The following is a 15,986-nucleotide window of genomic DNA, read 5'->3' on the forward strand; positions in this document are numbered from 1 at the left end:
CGCAAAGCACTTAACAGTCAGATATATGAGGTCTAAGAGTTTTGCAGTTACTGTGGTGAGATGCCCCTTTTTTTTTTCCCCTCCAAATAAAACAATGTTTCTTAACCCAGAGTTGGGACACATTTTCCTGGGAGTTTGTAATTCATTTTTTAAAACCAGAATTAAAATTTTAATGCTCTTTTCAATAATAATTAAAAACTCATAGGTTCCATACATCTAGGTGAACTTACAGATGAGTAGTGCCATAAGGTTTTAGTAGTGCCATAATCTGTGTTTGATTGAGCACTCCCTTAATTGTCTCTAGCGGAGGGGGAAAGAACAGATGTGGGCTTATTGCAGAAATCACGTGTTTGGGTCAGATGATAGCTGGAAGTTACGTGAGCAAAGGTTTCATAGCCGTTTGTTAGAGAAGAGTGGTGGGTAGCCAAAGGGGTCACAGAACTCACGGTGGTGCAGGCAGGCAGAGTTGCCAGGAGCCTGCTCCGAGGTAGTTCTGTACCAGTATGTGCAGCCATGTGATGACTGTCCAATTGTGTCATTGTCATTTGTCACGTCAGATTAGCGTTGTGTTCTCTTTTATTGGTTTTTGTCAGATTTTTTATTTGGTTCACCTTATAGTTTTGTAAGAGCTAAGGTGCAGGGAGGGCATACCTAGTTTTATGTTTAGACATACTTAAGTAACATTGGAATAAAAATAATTTAAGTGAAAGCTTAGGAAGAAGGGAGCCCAAGAGAGGACTTTCCCTTTAAAGTGATGACCCACGCATTTGTCAGGGTAAGGAAACCATTCTCATTTCTCAGGTATCTTGTTGCACAGTTTAGCACTTAATTGTGAGTCTCTTATGTGTTCATCCAACCCCCCTTCTCCTACTTCTCTCTGCCCCCAATTCCCCCACCCCCTTATAGGTGAGGAAACTGAGACCTGGAGAAGTTGTAATTTGCCTTGGGTTAGTGGAGGGCCAAATCTCTCTGATTAAGAAATACTGAGTATTTAGTACCTATTAATAAGAAGTATAATAGTCACCACTTATTGAGATTTTACTAAGCTCCAAACATCGAATTAGGTACTCTACATAAATTATTTCTCTCAGACTGAATAACACGCTTTAGCTGTTAGAATTTCAGTTTTGCAAATGCAGACATTGAGACTTATTTAAGAAACTTACTTAAGAATCTTGTTTAGGAAACATGGTCAAGGTCAGTTCTGGAGTAGGCATTTGGCTCCAGCTCCACGTGTGCATTTACCACCTGTGGGCCTGCCTGGGCCAGAGGAGGCCCGACAGTATGTGCATGCTTAGGAGGGAGCCTCTGCAGAAAGCTCATGGCAGCTCTGAGGAGTCTCACATTCTCTGAGGAGCTGAAGGAAGACTTTGGAGGTGGTGACATTCATACTTGACTGGAAGGAAGGACAAAGTATGTCAGCTGTTGCCAAAACCAGTCCTTTCCAGGTGGCTAGAATGAGGGGCACCTGAGCAGTAGAGCGTGCCTGGAGAGGGTTCTGGGGCCAGATCGTGAAAGGCTCTTGACAGTGTTGCTGAGGAGGTACGTTCTGACCTGGAGGCAGAGGAGGCCCATGGATGGTGTGGAAGTAGAGGTGCAGTACAGTTAGATCTTTGCTTTAGAAAGGTAATTCCAGAGCACAGGGTTTAGAGTCAGGGAGACAAGCCAGGAGCCCACTATGGTGGTCTAGGCCAGAGGAAATGATAGAGCATCTTGGGGATGAACAGGGGAGATGGCTTTGTCAAAGATGTTCACCCTGGGCATTCCTGCCCTTGGGTCCAGTGCTCTTTCTGCTGTGCTACCTTTTCTGCTGCGCTGATCTTCTGAGGCACTTCAGTAATACTTGTGTAACACCAAGTAAAAGCATTTACCTCCTTTTGGGGGGACATCTTTTCCTTGACTGTGGCATGTGCCTGCATTCAGCTTGTGAATCGCTCACTAAGACATGGCAAGAATTATATGTAGGTATTGACTCGGGGGAAGGAGGAATAGCCAGATGTGCTATGGGTGGCAAGAGTTTGTTCGTTTTGTGTTTCAGATGAATATGGTCATCAAGTTTATAAACATGAACCTGCAGGAACACTGGTAGCCCTGGCGTTCTGTGTTTCTGAGTAATACGAACGCGTACTATTTGTGTACCGTACCATGGACTTTAGTTTCATCATCTTCTGCTCATGCTTTGAAAGGCTAACACTTGCAGAATTTTTATTTTTCTAGAGGAACTTGGAAGTTATGTGTCTTTAAAAAATAGCTCACGTCTTTGAGGGAAAGTAAAACTACTCATTTAATAAAACTTTTCTGGGATGGACAAAGATGAGTGCTGCTGGTAAAATAGCAAAATAAGCTTGTTTTCACAGTTCCTCCTGCCTCTTCCAAGGGGCTTCCAGTGAAAAGGGGCACATTGAACCTTCCTTCCAGCTTTCCAGTGCATTATCCTCTCTGCCAGAATTTGCAGCTTCTGTACTATAGTAAGTAGGGACTTGGGATTTCCTTAAAAAGGAATACCTTTTTAGTCTATACCACAGACTTGACATTCTGGGGATAAGTGTAGTTGATATTTACACAAGGGGGTCAGGAATAGCAAGGTAAACATTTCTTAGCAATGATGACAGAAATCTCAGCCATGACCTTGCTGTGCCATGGAACAACCAGAAGCAGTGGGTTCTTTTAGGTAAGGATTGAGTGAGTGCTGAAGGCTTTTCTCTTTGTTCACGGAAGTCTAGGGGGATTTAGCCTATTTTGGAACCCTACCCAGAACATAGGGCTACAAATGTTTGTCCTCTCCTTCATGTGATAGTTATGAGGGATGATGAGATCATGGGCCAGAGCTTAGTAAATGCATAGAAGAAACTCCTGGATGTCCATTTACTTTCTCTTGGGTATTATTTAGTGGACAGGAATGGTAATTTACTATTGCATGTGGTATTTTAGAAGATCTAATGGTATGTATGTGTGTCTACTGTAAAAATACTTTGAACTAGAAGTAAGATGAAATATTTTTAAAAATGAAAAAACATTTTTTTTGGCTTGTCATTATTTTCAAGAGTTTCCTTATCTAGGCTGTAATTCTAGAGTCCAGAGAATTTGACTCAGTTGGAAGAAATTTGGTATTTCAGTTTCCAAGAACCGCAAGGAATGGATTTGTCATGTGGTGGGTGGAAGGAGGTGTTACACCTAATTACAGCATGTTCCAGACTGATTCCTGGGTAGTATGGCCAGATGGAGAGGTCTGTGTCTACCCTGGCCACTCTCATCACCTTTCTGTCCACAGTCCACACCTACTTCTTGGGAAAAGATCATCAGGAGGGCCTGTCAGCTGACTTGTGGTAGAAACTAGGAGCTCAAGTCAGATGAGCTCATGCAAAGGCCAGAAAGTGGCTTCTGAACCTCTGAGGATGTGATGTGGGCTCCTGCTGCTTAACTTGGTTCGGAAGATGCTGAGACCTCTGAGCTCAGGCTAGGAGTGCAACTGGCTTGACTTTGGACCATGACGTGGCCTTGTTTTTATCTCATTAAAGGAGTGATATGGATTGGATACTTAAAAGAACTCAAAGAATGAAGATGACATTTTCCTTGCATCCTTTGAAGTGATACCAACCATTAACAATTTTAGAATGTATTCTTACGGATTTTTTTTCTCTTCATACATCACCATGTATTTATTATTGTTAAAACAAAGCAAGAACTCTCACTATATAAATTGCTTTGCTATTTGCTTTTTTTACATAACACTGCCTTGGACATCTTCCATATCAGTACGTATAGATGTCTTCTAGCATTGCTTCTGGGGCTGTAGTATTCCACTGTACTGGATGTTTCACGATTGATTGATTGAACCTTTCTCCTATTGCTGACATTTAAATGGTTTCTGATTTTGCAGTGATGAACCATGCTGGATTAAATGTTCTTGTACATATTACTTTGTACTCCTGTGCAAATGTTTAAGATAAATTTTAAGAAGCATAATTGTTGGATGAAAGGGTATACATTACAAATTTTATAGATCTTGCTAGATTGTCAAAGATTTTTTTTTAATAATAGTGAGATGGGAAGGCCTTGTTAGAAGTTATAGAAATCTACCCACTTTATGTAGCTAAGGAAATGAAAATCTAGAGAGGTAAAGTGTTATGTCAAAGCAAAATGAAAATGTGGACTGTACATCTCCAACTCTAGATTCTAAGTCCTGTGGATTTTCTAGGGGCCTAGAGACTGGTTCTATCATCTCTGCTTTTTTTTTTTAGTTTATTTATTTTGAGAGAGAGCGCAAATGAAGGAGGGGCATGGAGGGAGATGGAGAGAGAGTCCTGAGCAGGCTTTGGTTGCAGAGCCCAACTCAGGGCTTGGTCTCATGAACTGTGAGATGGTGACCTGAGCCTACATCAAGGTCCGACACTCAAACAACTGAGCCACCCAGGCACCCCATCTCTGCTCCTTTTATTTTCCACTGTGACTCCTTCCTATAGGCCTGGAAAAGCCCTCAGATGGGCTTCGGCCAGTTAATCACATATTTGTTCCAGGTCTTTGGAAAGCTGACATCTAAGTCTTGGCTTCAGGTAGTTTACACTCTTGAGTTTGGGAGAGAAGTTTGAGTCATGGAATTCCTAATGTGGCTCAGTGTCACACAGGTCAGTAAACCAGGACTTGCTGTAGACCCTTGCAGGAGGCTCACTGGGGCATCAGGAAAGCAGTACTCTGGTTTTCACTGAAGGTAGGTTCAGAGAGGCTGGGAAGGGTGGGCGGGCATTGTAGACAGGGAGCTTTTGTGAGGCGACACAATCTTGTGCCATGGAGCTCACTCTGGGTTGACTTGGTTCTGTTTCTGGAACAGGGGCCAAGGTGATATGAAGCATGGTGGGGGACAGGAAGCTTGGGCATTAACTTGGTGTGCTGACTTGTGTGGATCAGCCTCTCCCAAAGGCTCAAACTCTTTTATCCTTTACTCCTTCAGTCCTTTCTCACTACTTGGCAGTGATCTTTCTAAAACACAAATGTGGGACACCTGGGTAGCTTAGTTGGTTGCGTGTCCGACTCTTTATTTCAGCTCAGGTCATGATCCCAGAGTCGTGGAATCAAGCCCCGCATTGGGTTCCATGCTGAGTGTGGGGCCTGCTTAAGAGTCTCTCTCTCTCTCTCTCTCTCTCTCTCTCTCTCTCTCTCTCTCTCTCTCCCCCTCTCCCTCCCCCTCCATCTCTCTCCCTCTCTCTCTCTGTCTCTCTCTCCCTCTCTCTCTCTGTCTCTCTCTCCCTCTCTCTGTCTCTCTCTCCCTCTCTCTGTCTCTCTCTCTCTCTGTCTCTCTCTCCCCCCTCCCTCCCTCTCCCTCCCCCTCCCTCCCTCTCCCTCCCCCTCCCTCTCCCTCCCTCTCCCTCTCCCTCCCCCTCCCTCTTTCTCCCCCTCCCTCTTTCTCCCCCTCCCTCTCTCTCCCCCTCCCTCTCTCTCCCTCTCTCTCCCTCTCTCTCCCTCTCCCACTCTCCCTTTCCCTCTCTCCCTCTCTTCCTCTCCCCCTCTCCCCTCTCCCTCTCTCCCTCTCTCCCTCTCTTTCTCTCCCCCTCTCCCCTCTCCCCTCCCCCTCTCCCCCTCTCCCCCTCTCCCCCTCCCCCTCTCCCCCTCTCCCCCTCTCCCCCTCTCCCCCCTCCCCCTCTCCCCCTCTCCCCTTCTCCCCTCTCCCCCTCTCCCCCTCTCCCCCTCTCCCCCTCTCCCCCTCTCCCCCTCTCCCTCTCCCCCTCTCCCCCTCTCCCTCTCCCCCTCTCCCTCTCCCCCTCTCTCTCTCCCCCTCTTCCTCTCCCCCCCTCTCTCCCCTCCACCTCCTGCTCTCCACCCCTTTCTCCTTCCCTCTGCCCCTTTCCCCTGCTTGTACATGCTCTCTCTCTCTAAAATAACACACAAATGTGATGAGTGGCTTCCTGCTGCAGTGGCTTCTCACACCTGCAGGACACAACCTGGCAGTGTTTTTGTTCTCTGCCTACCCCTTCCACCTTATCTCCCATCTTTTTCCAACCTGAACTTTCCAGCTTGTGTTTCAGCAAGAGTTAGCCACCCTTGGTTGCCAACATATTATTTCATACTTATGAGTCTTCATTTTTTTTTTTTTTTATTTAACTCTGTCTACCATGAGTTACTCTTTCTCAATTTCTTTGCCTGGCTCATTGCTCTTCATCCCAGGGGATACAGCTCAGGAGATAACATTCCTCCAGGAAGCCTTCCCTTACTGCCTCTCTGGTCTCTGGGGACACCTGTGTCATTACTTGTACCTCTTTGTAATTATCTCTTTCTCCCATCAAAGTGAGTTTCTTAAAGCTACACACTTTTTTTTTCTTTGCATTCTTGCTGCCTAACAGGGTGGTTGGCACAGATCAAACATTTAATACATATTTGAGCAGCATTCTTGGGGAAGTTTTCAGCCCTGCTGGGAAGTGGATTTAGAAGTGGGTTTGGAGTTGGGGCACCTGGGTGGCTCAGTCAGTTAAGCGTCTGACTTCGGCTCAGGTCATGATCTCACGGTCTGTGAGTTCGAGCCCCGCATCGGGCTCTGTGCTGACAGCTCAGAGCCTGGAGCCTGCTTCAGATTCTGCGTCTCCCCCTCTCTCTGCCCCTCCCCCACTCTTGCTCTACCTCTCTTTCTCTTTCTCAAAAATAAATAAACATTAAAAAAATTTTAAATAAAAGAAAGAAAAAAAGAAGTGGGTTTGGACTATACCTGTAAGCAAGAGCCTGATGATTATTCCAAGAGGAGCAGAGCTTTCTGGTCTTTGTATGGATGAGTGGTGTCATGATGGAGGGAGATGAGCGCTGGCCTGGTAGTCCAGATTTTTGTCCTTGATCTGAATGACACTAGCATTGTAACCTTGGGCAAATCACATAATCCTTTGAGCCTCAGTTTCCTTATCTGAATGATGAAGGGATGGTGTCATTGGTGTTCAGGGCACCTTTGAGTTCTGATCTCCTTGAGTGCCAGTTTTCTGAATTGTTACAACATGATGCCACCTTGCTAACCTTAGGAGAGTGGTCCCACAGTTGTGCACATACCCCATGAGGTTGCTTAGTGAGGTTTAGCAGAACCACAAGTGTGGGCTTAATAATTATAATCAAGGATTGGATGATAAGGTGAAGCTGTTCCAAATACCCTCTTGTGGTCAGTTGTTGATTCTCAGAACCAGTTAAGGGAAAAAGATCAGCAGATTTTTTCTGGTTTAAACAGCACTCCCCCTCCCCCCAAACTCACTCCCACTCCACATACTTACATCCTCCCCCTGACAGTCCCTCACCCCCCCCAAACCCCCCCATACCCCCACACCTCCCTACACATACCCACACCCTTCCCCCACATCCCCACCCCCACACAGGCACAGACAACCTTTGAACACTGAGATTTTCCCCCATGTCAGTTGCATTTTCCCAGCTTTTAGAAGTGAAGTAAAATGGGCAACATAGCTGGGACTTTTTTGTCTTTTTATTAAATGAACTGAAGCAGTCCATAGGTGGTTGTTTGAAACTTTACTTTGGGTTGATTTGAGTGCCCGAGAAACTGTATTTAGGCAAACTTAGTTTGGGGACTGATGATTGAGGATATGGGTTCTCTGGATGGGTTAATATCAGACTTGAGGTGGCTTTCAAGGAGTGTACTGGGATCAGAGGTGACAGCTTTCCACCATCCTGCAAAGCGGGCTTCTGACCAGGTATTGGTATCTGGCTTCCCAGGCAGCTACATTCAGGAATGGGCACTGGGGATAGATCTCTGCTGGATCTCAACCCACTCTCCCTCCTTCCCCTGTTCACTGAACAGACTTAATTGAGTGTTGACTCTGCTTCAGGCATTGTTCTATCTAGCAAGATAACTATCTTGCCTTATTCTTACAAGTTTTCATTCCAGGTAAGGGAGACAGCCAGTAAATGGAAAAGCACCTAAGAATTTCAGATAGTGATAAAAACTGTAATGAAAACAAAACAGGGAGAAGTCCTAGCCTCAGCATTCAGACAACAAAGTGAAATAAAAGGCATCCAAATTGGCAAAGAAGAAGTCAGACTTTCACTTTTTGCAGATAACATACTCTACATGGAAAAGCCAGACTCCACCAAAACACTGCTAGAAGTGATACATGAATTCAGCAAAGTTGGAGGATAGAGAATCAATGTACAGAAACTGGTTGCGTTTCTATACATCAATAATGAAGCAACAGAAAGAGAAATCAAGAAATCGGTCCCATTTACAATTGCACCAAGAACCATAAAATACCTAGGAATAAACCTAACTGAAGAGGTGAAAGATCTGTATGCTGAAAACTATAGAAAGCTTATGAGAGAAATTGAAGAAGACACAAAGAAATGGAAAAACATTCCATGCTCGTGGATTGGAAGAACAAATTGTTAAAATGTCGATACTACCCAAAGCAATCTACACATTCAATGCAATCCCAATCAAAATGGCACCAGCATTCTTCACAGAGCTAGAACAAACAATTCTAAAATTTGTATGGAACCCTGAATAGCCCAAGTAATGTTGAAAAAGAAAACTAAAGCTGGAGGCATCACAGTCCCGGACTTTAGCCTGTATTACAAAGCTGTAATCATCCAGTCAGATTGGCACAAAACCAAACATACAGAACAATGGAATAGGATAGAGAACCCAGAAATGGACCCACAAATGTATGACCAACTTACCTTTGACAAAGCAGGAAAGAGTATCCAGTGGAAAAAAGACAGTCACTTTAGCAAATGGTGCTGGGAGAACTGGACAGCAACATGCAGAAGAATGAAACTGGACCACTTTCTTACACCATATACAAAGATAAACTCAAAATGGATGAAAGACCTGAATGTGAGACAGGAAACCATCAAAACCCTAGAGGAGAAAACAGACAGCAACTTCTTTGACCTCAGCCACAGCAACTTCTTACTTGATATGTCTCTGAAGGCAAGGGAAATAAAAGCAAAAATGAACTATTGGGACCTCATCAAGATAAAAAGCTTCTGCACAGCTAAGGAAACAATCAGCAAAACTAAAAGGCAACCAACAGAATGGGAGAAGATATTTGCAAATGACATATCAGATAAAGGGTTAGTGTCAAAAAGATAATAAAGAATTTACCAAACTCAGCCCCTGAAAAACATATAATCCAGTGAAGAAATGAATAGACACTTTTCCAAAGAAGACATCCAGATGGTCAACAGACACATGAAAAGATTCTCAATGTCACTCATCACCAGGGAAATATAAATCAAAACCACACTGAGACACTGCCTCACACTGGTCAGAGTGGCTAAAATGAACAAATCAGGAAACTACAGATGCTGGCGAGGATGTGGAAAAAGGGGCATCCTCTTGCACTGCTGTTGGGAATGCAAACTGGTGCAGCTACTCTGGAAAACAGTGTGGAGTTTCCACAAAAATTTAAAAATAGAACTACCCTGTGATCCATCAATAGCACTGCTAGGAATTTATCCAAAGGATATAGTAGTACTGATTAGAAGGGGCACATGCACCCCAATGTTTAGAGCAGTGCTAATGAACAATAGCCAAATTGTGGAAAGAGCCCAAATGCCCATGAACTGATGAATGGATTAAGATGATGTGGTGTGTGTGTGTGTGTGTGTGTGTGTGTGTGTGTGTGTTTGTGTGTGTGTATACACACACAAACACACACACACACACACACACACACACACACACACACACACTGGAATTCTACTTGGTGATGAAAAATAATGAAATTTTGCCATTTGCAGCAATGTGGATGGAACTGGAGGGTATTATGCTAAGTGAAATAAGTCAGTCAGAGAAAGATATCATATGTTTTCACTCATGTGGAATTTGAGCAACTTAACAGAAGACCCTAGGGGAAGGGAAGGGCAAATAAGTTACAAAGAGAGAGGGAGGCAAAGCACAAGAGATTGTTAAATACAGATCACAAACTGAGGGTTGCTGGCAGAGTGTTGGGTGGGGGGATGGGGGCGGGGGGAAAATGGGTGATGGGCATTGAGGAGGTCACTTGTTGGGATGAGCACTGTGTGTTGTATGTAAGTGATGAATAGGAATACTCCTGAGGCCAAGACTACACTGTACGTTAGCTAACTTGACAATAAATCGTATAAAAAATAATGAAAAAACAAAAGAAAATAAAACAGGGAAATGCAGTAGGGAGTGATAGGAGGGAGAATGCCTCTCCATGGAGGCAGCATTTGTATTGATTGATGCAGGAAGGTAGCTGTGTGAATATGACAGAAGTCCTTGCAAAGACTTGGTGATGAGTTTGGCAATTTTGTAGGCAGAAAGAAGGCCAGTGAGGCTGGAACACAGTATGACAGGGAAGAGAAGTGAAGATGTTGGTGGGGTTCATGTATGTAAGGGTATGGAGACCCTGGTGGGGAGGTTGGATTGTTGTTTTGTTTTTGTTTTTGTTTTTATTTATTTATTTGTTTGGTCACTTGAATGAAGTATGGCAGATCATGAACCCGCAGGATAGCTGACTTAGGGTTTAGAAAGTTCCCTCTGCCAGCTGGTGAGAGACAGGGAGGAAGAGTTCAGAGAAGCAGGAGACCTGGAGAGGAAGCCTTTTATTGAAAAGTTCTGTAGAAGAGCTGTTGGTGATTTGGGCTGGGTGGTAGCAGTGAGTAATGAGCTATATCTTGGGGGTAAAGTCAGGAAGACCTGCTGATGTATTGGATGCAGGGTTTTGGTTTTGTCAACTAGGGAATGACAGCTGTTTACGGTGGACTGGGAAAAGGAATATAGCAGCATAGGAAGTACTTGACTTGGGACATGTCAGAAGTTTTATGAGACCTAGAACTTAGGAGAGGAAGTCTGGGTAATGATAATTATAAGAAAGACAGCACACTGTTTTTGAGCAGCGTGCTTTGAATTGTTCTAAATACTTCCTGTGAGTAACTCATTTAATCCTTTCTACAACCATGACTTCATTTTACATAAATAGCTTTATTTTGCTGTTGATGACACTGGGACACAGATGAATTAGCTTGCTAAGGTCACACAGCTAGGAAGCAGAAGAGCTAGGGGTCCAGCCGATGCAGTCTGGTTCGAGAGCCCTTATTCCTAACCACTGTGTCTTCCTTCCTTCAGGCTAAATATGGGGCGACCATGTCGTCTACACCAAAAGCCACCTGATGGGTCAGGAATTGTGTCTGTTCTGTGAAAGGGAACAGAGACAGATACCCATGTCACCTCGGTTATTTTTGCCTTGTTAAGAAAAAGAGCACCAGTGGGGTGCCTGGGTGGCTCAGTCTGTTAAGCATCCGACTTCAGCTCAGGTCATGATCTCACAGTCTGTGAGTTCAAGCCCCATGTCGGGCTCTGTGCTGGCAGCTCAGAGCCTGGAGCCTGCTTCAGATTCTGTGTCTCCCTCTCTCTTTGCCCCTCCCCCACTCACACTCTGTCTCTCTCTCTCTCTCAAAAATAAAATAAAAACATAAAAAAATTAAAAAGAAAAGAAAAAGAGCACTGAGCTGAAATATCACTTTAAGAATTAGGTCACCAAATAGTAATGTGCCCATTCAGGCATAATCTTTAAAAGAAGATTAGAGGCACCCATTCTTCAGTGCTGGGTTTCTTCCCTTCAGGAAGTAACTTGTAGCTGTATCCTTACAAACTCTTGAAGTAAAAGCACATCCGTTTGGAAAAACAATAGGTCTCACTGAACATAATGAGCACTGGTTTTATCACAGCAGTGCCCTCATTATAATTCTGCTCATAATTATTCACCTGTTACGCCATTTGTCTCTGTTTTGAAAGAATGATATCAAGTGATTAGGTTATAAGGCAGTTATTGGTCTTGACTGTAAAGATTAATATTATCAAGAGGCTCTTGGGGCACCTGGGTGGCTCAGTTGGTTAAGCATCCAACTCTTGGCTGTGGCTCAGCTCATGAGCTCACGGTTCAGGGGTTCAAGCTCTGAGTCATACTCTGTGCTGACAACATGGAGCCTGCTTGGCATTCTCTCTCTCCCTCCCTCTCTCTGACCCTTACATTCTCTCTCTCTCTCTCTCTCTCTCTCTCTCTCTGTAAATAAACGTTAAAAAGAGGTTCCATTGTACTTATTGGAGCTATACATATTCCAGGACTGCAACAAATGGATGCCAATAAGATTGAGTTAATAGAAAACATGTACTTTACAATAGACTCACCTTAGCTTATAGTATGCCACGGCTAATTACCCACCTTGGTTCTCATAACCTCATAACCTGATTCTCAGTGGCAAGAAGAGTGGCGAGGGGGTGGGTGGGTTATGCCCTGCATCTCTGGTAACTAGCGATTTGCTGAGTTCTGTAGAGGCCACGAGAAGAGAGAAGCTAATCCAACCCCTACTCTTCCACCTTCCCCATCCCCACCTCTCTGTAGTAACTTACTGTTTAAAAAGGAAACCGGAGTAAAGATATGTTTTGTCAGGTAAATATACTAGATGGTTATGGCTGATGAGGTGTAGTTTATATAGTTTTAAACCTTTATATATTCTAAATGTTTTATTTCATTTTTCAGGTTTAGGCCCAAAGTAAACCTGGCTTGAGAGCAGTGTCAGGGAACTTCTGTGGTTTCAGATCCCTGGCGGTTTCTCCTTACAGAGGGTTCAGCCCTGGAGAAACAGAGGGGTGTATTTGGGATACTCTGCCTGCACGTCACAAGCTTTGCAACCGAAAATGCCTCGAATAGGCGTCTAGCCATCTCACACAGGAGGAAGCCTGAAGGACGGTGGTTTGGGGGTGGGCTTGGCAGGTTGGTGGCGCTGGGCACTGGTGTGGCTTCTGGGTGGTGTGCTGGGCTCCGTCTCCCGCTGCAGCCCCTCATGGGGGTGGCGTCTCAAGCAGAGGCGGACACGGAGCCATGGGCCCAACCCTAGTTTTCTAAGTGGGAAGCAGGTAGGCGAGGGATAGGAATAAGGGGCTTGGGACTGGCTGTGGGGTTCAAGTGCCTGCTGCAAGAGGAGGGCAGGGAGGACAGACAGTGTGAGCCTGGCTGACTGTGGCAGACGCCCTTGTTTCCCATCAGTGGGTAGTTGTTACGTCTCTCTCTGCTTTAACTCCGTGTCCTCTGCCAAAAACATAGGGACCATCTGCTCAGGAAGAGTCTAGAAGGAGTGACTTCTGTTGTAAAGTATTCTTAAAAGAAAAACAAAAAAGCTTGTACATGCAGACATTGTCCCTAGATTTCATTCTATGTGTGAAATTTTGTGAGAGGAAAACATAAATATTATACAGATGAAATTGCCAAATCTGCTTGTTTTCTAAATTGTTGAATTCTAGTGTATGTTCTAAGTACTTCCTAGTACTTTTTTTTTTTAAGTTTATTTATTTATTTTGAGAGAGAGAGAGAGATAGCAGGGGAGGGGCAGAGACAGAAGGAGAGAGAGAATCCTAAGCAGGCTCTGTGCTGTCAGCGCAGAGCCCAACGCGGGGCTCGGTCCCGTGAACTGTGAGATCGTGACCTGAGCCGAGATCAAGAGTCGGACGCTCAACTGACTGAGCCACCCAGCTCTCCTCTTGTACTTTCTAATGTGGTTTTTAAGTGTTAGATTTCTGTGACAGAGTCCCAGATCCCCATGTCTTTGTTGGTGTTCCACTTGAAATGCTCTTCTTCAGTGCAGATGCTGCCACTTCCGTGAAGTGCCCCCAGTTCTGCAGTCACGTCCGTGTCTGTGCTCCCCTGACCCATTCACAGCTCGCTTCTCTCATGCCATCTGTCAAGATCAGGCTTAGTTGTGCATTTGTTTGTTTCCCTCAGTTTGTCATCAGCGACTTATTTTATGCATCTCTGTCTCAGACATTTGAGAATTCAGCGCCTTCGTTAAAAGAAATGCTCAAAAAATGTCTGTTGCATCGAAAAAGAAACTTTTTTCAGGTGTAGTTTAGGTATGTAGCTCCTTAGACATTTCTCATGTGTCCAGCCACTCCTTTGTAGCGCCTTAGTGTCGGGAGTTATTCTGAGGGGCTCATGATTCCAGCGGCACAGCCTCACCTCGTTCCGTCTGAGCCTGGCGTGCCACGAGGCTCCTGCAGCGCCGGCCCAGTGAGGTGTGTCACACGTCTGTGTGCCGTCCACCTGCGAGGAGGGTGCTGGTGTGGGCTGAGTCAGCGTGTCCCTTTGGCAGAGGGTCAACAGTAGCACAGAAAGATAACACATCATTAGTCGTGTTGACAGAAGGACCATCCTCTCTCCCTGGCCTCTGAGCGGAGGCGTTAATGAGGAGCAAAATGGCCAAAAGGCAGGAAGTGTTTCTGAGGCTGTGGGCCGGGGCTGCCCACACACTGCACACGCTGGAGAGTGGAATGAAACCTCAGTTACAGTTTTGAAAGTGCAAATAGCAGCTCCTGACTGACTGCCCACAGTATTTCCAGATGCACAACTAGGCACTTTGGGTTGGCGTTGTCAGGGAGGGTTTTCAAAAGTCCTATTTTACAGGTGTGAAAACTGAGGCCAGGCCCATGCCTCAGGTCACTCACAAGGAAAACAACCTGGCTGGGATTAAGCCCAGGTCTGCTAGACTCCAAAGGCTGATTTTTTTGTGCGACATGCTACTTTGGCAGATCCAGTCAGGTAGCAGCAGCCTTGAGATCTTCATGCAGCCAACACGCGTAGAAGGCCCACTGCCTTGTTAGGCGCCCGAGATGCAGAAGGGAGTGCCAGTCTCTACCTTTAGGTGTCAGAGTTTAGTGATGGCGTCAGCCACCCAGGCCGATTGTGACGAAGCCTGGGTTGTGGAGCTGGTGGCAGAGGTTTTCTGGTGGTGGAGGGCAGGGGGCACGATGCAGTCAGGTGTTGTTGGAGGTATGGGGGTACGGGGGTCAAGGGACAGGCAGAAGGCCCATCCCAGGTGGTTGCGAATGCCAGGTTCGGGAGCTTGGCCTTTGATTTGTCATCACAGAGTTTAAACCCAGGAGTGTCTGGTCAGACACGGGTTCAGAATGCTCAGCCTGGTAGCAGCTTGTGGATGGATTTGATGGGGAGCAAGACCGGAGACAGGGAGAATATTTCTGAGGCAAACAGGGCCAGGACTTGGTGACTGACTGAACTGGAAAAGGAGAGTGGTGGTTGCAGGGGTCAAGGGTGACAGTTTAATTTTCAGTGTGCATGACTGGGTTTTTTTCCCTACAGAATTTGAGGAATGAAGGAAAGGATGCATGTGGGTAAATGGAAGATGAAGCCTGGTGGCTTTAGTTTCTTCAGGGAAGGACAAGATAGGGCAGTTGCTGGGGGAGAGAAGTGGGGGGGTTGAACAGGGGGTGTCTCTGGGTGGTGAAGCTTGAGAAGGGGCTAGCAGGCGTTCCTGGGGTTGTTGTGAATTTCTAGGGGTGCCAGCAGCCTTCATGGTGTGTGTTCTTTTGTCCTCCAGAGTGCTCAACTATACCAGCCCAGGGTAGGGAAAGGTAGATTGTAGGTGTCTGTTGTACCTACGGAAGAGGGATTGAGGCCGCTGAGGTGTCTGATGGAAAAGGTATTTGGGATGCTGTGTAGGCAGAGAAAGAAGGGAGTTTTTTAGCAAGGGCTGGATGGTCAGAGAGAAAATCGTAGGAATGAAGCCATGGGAGAGGTCGTGGCCATTGGAGTTGAAGATAGGTGAAAGGAAGCAGGTCTGGGGAAAGGAAGCAGCTCTGGGTGAGGTCAGTCTTCCAGGGCGGGACCTGGGAGAGGACAGTGATGTGCAGTGGGTGTGGAGGTCAGTAGGAGCTGCTAGGCTTGTTGTTGGAAGCGTCCCCTCCATTGGGAACCACTAGTCCAGACGCCTGTGACAGGGGCATGTGGGCACTGCAGGCTGAGGACAGACCTGTGGCAGAAGAGAGCATGTGCCCCATCTGAGGAGGACAGCCCTCACCATTGCATCCCAGCCCTGTCACATTAGGATGTGGGCCTGCTGTTAACTGCTTCCCTCAATGCTTACTTGCTTGCATTTTTTTTTTTTCCCAGGAAATCAGAATTTTTATGTGAAGTCTCCCTGTTTTTGAGCATTGACATCTTGCTCAACAGTTTCAAAAATGCACTGTTGAT

General features: G+C 45.6%; 1 protein-coding gene across 1 annotated transcript in view; it reads left to right on the forward strand.

Annotated features, from left to right (window-relative positions):
- LRRC1 (leucine rich repeat containing 1) overlaps positions 1-15,986 on the forward strand; it is a 135,004-nt gene that overhangs the window by 4,838 nt on the left and 114,180 nt on the right. The window lies entirely within an intron of this gene.

Source organism: Puma concolor, chromosome B2 (genome assembly GCF_028749965.1).
Source record: "Puma concolor isolate L17-30 chromosome B2, mPumCon1.1.hap2, whole genome shotgun sequence".
NCBI classification, from domain to species: domain Eukaryota; kingdom Metazoa; phylum Chordata; class Mammalia; order Carnivora; family Felidae; genus Puma; species Puma concolor.